Raw genomic sequence first — 5,758 nt, forward strand, 5'->3', positions numbered from 1 at the left:
ATTGCCGTGTCTCATGGGGAAACTTTGAGCCAGGCTTCCCCTTTTTAATAAGTTAGTTTCCACGCCGATTTTTTTTTTTTCGATTCTAAACCCGATCACCCCGTTTGCAAGCAGGTTGAACGTTACTAAGAACAACCAACAATCCGAGATGTTTTTAATGTCCTATATGAATACTGCTTTTCTTTTGTTAAAAATCTTCAATTAATGTTTTCCACAACAAAAGTAAACCGGGGAAATCACTCTATCTCTAACCCCAACCGTCAGATTGGCCTGAAATTTTTTCTACAAGTAGAAGTCATTACCAACTGCCTACTGTAAAAATTTCAGCTTGATGAGCTGTGCCGTTATTTTTAAAAAAATATTGATAGGTTTATTACACAAAAAAGTATAAATTTTCCACAACAAACGTAAAACGGGGAAATCACTCTATCTCAAACAACAAACATCAGATTGGCCTGAATTTATTTCTACAAGTAGAAGTCATTACCAACTGCCTGCTGTAAAAATTTCAGCTTGATGAGTTGTGCCGTTATTTTTTTAAAAATATTGATAGGTTTATTACACAAAAAAGTATAAATTTTCCACAACAAACGTAAAACGGGGAAATCACTCTATCTCAAACAACAAACATCAGATTGGCCTGAAATTTTTTCTACAAGTAGAAGTCATTACCATCTGCCTTCAGAGAAAATTTCAGCTTGATGAGTTGTGCCGTTAATTTAAAAAAAATAGTGATAGGTTTATTACACAAAAAAGTATAATTATTCCACAACAAACGTAAAACGGGGAAATCACTCTATCTCAAACAACAAACATCAGATTGGCCTGAAATTTTTTCTACAAGTAGAAGTCATTACCATCTGCCTTCAGAGAAAATTTCAGCTTGATGAGCTGTGCCGTTATTTTTTAAAAAATATTGATAGGTTTATTACACAAAAAAGTATAAATTTTCCACAACAAACGTAAAACGGGGAAATCACTCTATCTCAAACAACAAACATCAGATTGGCCTGAAATTTTTTCTACAAGTAGAAGTCATTACCATCTGCCTTCAGAGAAAATTTCAGCTTGATGAGTTGTGCCGTTTATTTACAAAAAAAATAGTGATAGGTTTATTACACAAAAAAGTATAAATTTTCCACAACAAACGTAAAACGGGGAAATCACTCTATCTCAAACAACAAACATCAGATTGGCCTGAAATTTTTTCTACAAGTAGAAGTCATTACCAACTGCCTTCTGTGAAAATTTCAGCTTGATAAACTGCGCCGTTAATTTTTAAAAAATAGTGATAGGTTTATTACACAAAAAAGTATAAATTTTCCACAACAAACGTAAAACGGGGAAATCACTCTATCTCAAACAACAAACATCAGATTGGCCTGAAATTTTTTCTACAAGTAGAAGTCATTACCATCTGCCTTCAGAGAAAATTTCAGCTTGATGAGTTGTGCCGTTAATTTAAAAAAAATAGTGATAGGTTTATTACACAAAATGATGATGTTGAGTGATGAGTTGCGCCGTTAATTTTTAAAAAATAGTGATAGGTTTATTACACAAAAAAGTATAATTATTCCACAACAAACGTAAAACGGGGAAATCACTCTATCTCAAACAACAAACATCAGATTGGCCTGAAATTTTTTCTACAAGTAGAAGTCATTACCATCTGCCTTCAGAGAAAATTTCAGCTTGATGAGCTGTGCCGTTATTTTTTAAAAAATATTGATAGGTTTATTACACAAAAAAGTATAAATTTTCCACAACAAACGTAAAACGGGGAAATCACTCTATCTCAAACAACAAACATCAGATTGGCCTGAAATTTTTTCTACAAGTAGAAGTCATTACCATCTGCCTTCAGAGAAAATTTCAGTTTGATGAGTTAAGCCGTTATTTTTTTAAAAATATTGATAGGTTTATTACACAAAAAAGTATAAATTTTCCACAACAAACGTAAATCGGGGAAATCACTCTATCTCAAACAACAAACATCAGATTGGCCTGAAATTTTTTCTACAAGTAGAAGTCATTACCAACTGCCTTCTGTGAAAATTTCGGCTTGATAAGTTGCGCCGTTTATTTAAAAAAATCGTAATAGATTTATTACACAAGAGTAAAACAGGCAAATCGCTCTATCTCTAACCCCAACCTTCAGATTGGCCTGAAATTGTTTCTTCAAGTAGAAATTATTGCAAACTCAACCATTATGGAGTAGTCACTACAAAGCGCAAAAAAAAAAAAAAAAAAAAAAAAAAAAAAAAAAAAAAAAAAAAAGTTCAGATTCCCTAACACAGACATCAGATTTCAGGTGCTAAGACTCATTGCCGTGTCTCATGGGGAAACTTTGAGCCAGGCTTCCCCTTTTTAATAAGTTAGTTTCCACGCCGATTTTTTTTTTCGATTCTAAACCCGATCACCCCGTTTGCAAGCAGGTTGAACGTTACTAAGAACAACCAACAATCCGAGATGTTTTTAATGTCCTATATGAATACTGCTTTTCTTTTGTTAAAAATCTTCAATTAATGTTTTCCACAACAAAAGTAAACCGGGGAAATCACTCTATCTCTAACCCCAACCGTCAGATTGGCCTGAAATTTTTTCTACAAGTAGAAGTCATTACCAACTGCCTACTGTAAAAATTTCAGCTTGATGAGTTGTGCCGTTAATTTTTAAAAAATAGTGATAGGTTTATTACACAAAAAAGTATAAATTTTCCACAACAAACGTAAAACGGGGAAATCACTCTATCTCAAACAACAAACATCAGATTGGCCTGAAATTTTTTCTACAAGTAGAAGTCATTACCATCTGCCTTCAGATAAAAATTTCAGCTTAATGAGCTGTGCCGTTATTTTTTAAAAAATATTGATAGGTTTATTACACAAAAAAGTATAAATTTTCCACAACAAACGTAAAACGGGGAAATCACTCTATCTCAAACAACAAACATCAGATTGGCCTGAAATTTTTTCTACAAGTAGAAGTCATTACCAACTGCCTGCTGTAAAAATTTCAGCTTGATGAGTTGTGCCGTTATTTTTAAAAAAATATTGATAGGTTTATTACACAAAAAAGTATAAATTTTCCACAACAAACGTAAAACGGGGAAATCACTCTATCTCAAACAACAAACATCAGTTTATCCTGAAATTTTTTCTACAAGTAGAAGTCATTACCATCTGCCTTCAGAGAAAATTTCAGCTTGATGAGTTGTGCCGTTAATTTTTAAAAAATAGTGATAGGTTTATTACACAAAAAAGTATAATTATTCCACAACAAACGTAAAACGGGGAAATCACTCTATCTCAAACAACAAACATCAGATTGGCCTGAAATTTTTTCTACAAGTAGAAGTCATTACCATCTGCCTTCAGAGAAAATTTCAGCTTGATGAGTTGCGCCGTTAATTTTTAAAAAATAGTGATAGGTTTATTACACAAAAAAGTATAATTATTCCACAACAAACGTAAAACGGGGAAATCACTCTATCTCAAACAACAAACATCAGATTGGCCTGAAATTTTTTCTACAAGTAGAAGTCATTGCCATCTGCCTTCAGAGAAAATTTCAGCTTGATGAGCTGTGCCGTTATTTTTTAAAAAATATTGATAGGTTTATTACACAAAAAAGTATAAATTTTCCACAACAAACGTAAAACGGGGAAATCACTCTATCTCAAACAACAAACATCAGATTGGCCTGAAATTTTTTCTACAAGTAGAAGTCATTACCATCTGCCTTCAGAGAAAATTTCAGCTTGATGAGCTGTGCCGTTATTTTTTAAAAAATATTGATAGGTTTATTACACAAAAAAGTATAAATTTTCCACAACAAACGTAAAACGGGGAAATCACTCTATCTCAAACAACAAACATCAGATTGGCCTGAATTTTTTTCTACAAGTAGAAGTCATTACCAACTGCCTTCTGTGAAAATTTCAGCTTGATAAACTGTGCCGTTAATTTTTAAAAAATAGTGATAGGTTTATTACACAAAAAAGTATAATTATTCCACAACAAACGTAAAACGGGGAAATCACTCTATCTCAAACAACAAACATCAGATTGGCCTGAAATTTTTTCTACAAGTAGAAGTCATTACCAACTGCCTTCTGTGAAAATTTCGGCTTGATAAGTTGCGCCGTTTATTTAAAAAAATCGTAATAGATTTATTACACAAGAGTAAAACAGGCAAATCGCTCTATCTCTAACCCCAACCTTCAGATTGGCCTGAAATTGTTTCTACAAGTAGAAATTATTGCAAACTCAACCATTATGGAGTAGTCACTACAAAGCGCAAAAAAAAAAAAAAAAAAAAGTTCAGATTCCCTAACACAGACATCAGATTTCAGGTGCTAAGACTCATTGCCGTGTCACATGGGGAAACTTTGAGCCAGGCTTCCCCTTTTTAATAAGTTAGTTTCCACGCCGATTTTTTTTTTCGATTCTAAACCCGATCACCCCGTTTGCAAGCAGGTTGAACGTTACTAAGAACAACCAACAATCCGAGATGTTTTTAATGTCCTATATGAATACTGCTTTTCTTTTGTTAAAAATCTTCAATTAATGTTTTCCACAACAAAAGTAAACCGGGGAAATCACTCTATCTCTAACCCCAACCGTCAGATTGGCCTGAAATTTTTTCTACAAGTAGAAGTCATTACCAACTGCCTACTGTAAAAATTTCAGCTTGATGAGCTGTGCCGTTATTTTTAAAAAAATATTGATAGGTTTATTACACAAAAAAGTATAAATTTTCCACAACAAACGTAAAACGGGGAAATCACTCTATCTCAAACAACAAACATCAGATTGGCCTGAAATTTTTTCTACAAGTAGAAGTCATTACCATCTGCCTTCAGAGAAAATTTCAGCTTGATGAGTTGCGCCGTTAATTTTTAAAAAATAGTGATAGGTTTATTACACAAAAAAGTATAATTATTCCACAACAAACGTAAAACGGGGAAATCACTCTATCTCAAACAACAAACATCAGATTGGCCTGAAATTTTTTCTACAAGTAGAAGTCATTACCATCTGCCTTCAGAGAAAATTTCAGCTTGATGAGCTGTGCCGTTATTTTTTAAAAAATATTGATAGGTTTATTACACAAAAAAGTATAAATTTTCCACAACAAACGTAAAACGGGGAAATCACTCTATCTCAAACAACAAACATCAGATTGGCCTGAAATTTTTTCTACAAGTAGAAGTCATTACCATCTGCCTTCAGAGAAAATTTCAGCTTGATGAGTTGTGCCGTTTATTTACAAAAAAAATAGTGATAGGTTTATTACACAAAAAAGTATAAATTTTCCACAACAAACGTAAAACGGGGAAATCACTCTATCTCAAACAACAAACATCAGATTGGCCTGAAATTTTTTCTACAAGTAGAAGTCATTACCAACTGCCTTCTGTGAAAATTTCAGCTTGATAAACTGCGCCGTTAATTTTTAAAAAATAGTGATAGGTTTATTACACAAAAAAGTATAAATTTTCCACAACAAACGTAAAACGGGGAAATCACTCTATCTCAAACAACAAACATCAGATTGGCCTGAAATTTTTTCTACAAGTAGAAGTCATTACCATCTGCCTTCAGAGAAAATTTCAGCTTGATGAGTTGTGCCGTTAATTTAAAAAAAATAGTGATAGGTTTATTACACAAAATGATGATGTTGAGTGATGAGTTGCGCCGTTAATTTTTAAAAAATAGTGATAGGTTTATTACATAAAAAAGTATAATTATTCCAC

This window comes from Ochlerotatus camptorhynchus, unplaced genomic scaffold, assembly GCF_037179485.1.
Source record: "Ochlerotatus camptorhynchus isolate MF236.1 unplaced genomic scaffold, CSIRO-AGI_Acam_v1.1 ptg000329l, whole genome shotgun sequence".
NCBI classification, from domain to species: Eukaryota; Metazoa; Arthropoda; class Insecta; order Diptera; family Culicidae; genus Ochlerotatus; species Ochlerotatus camptorhynchus.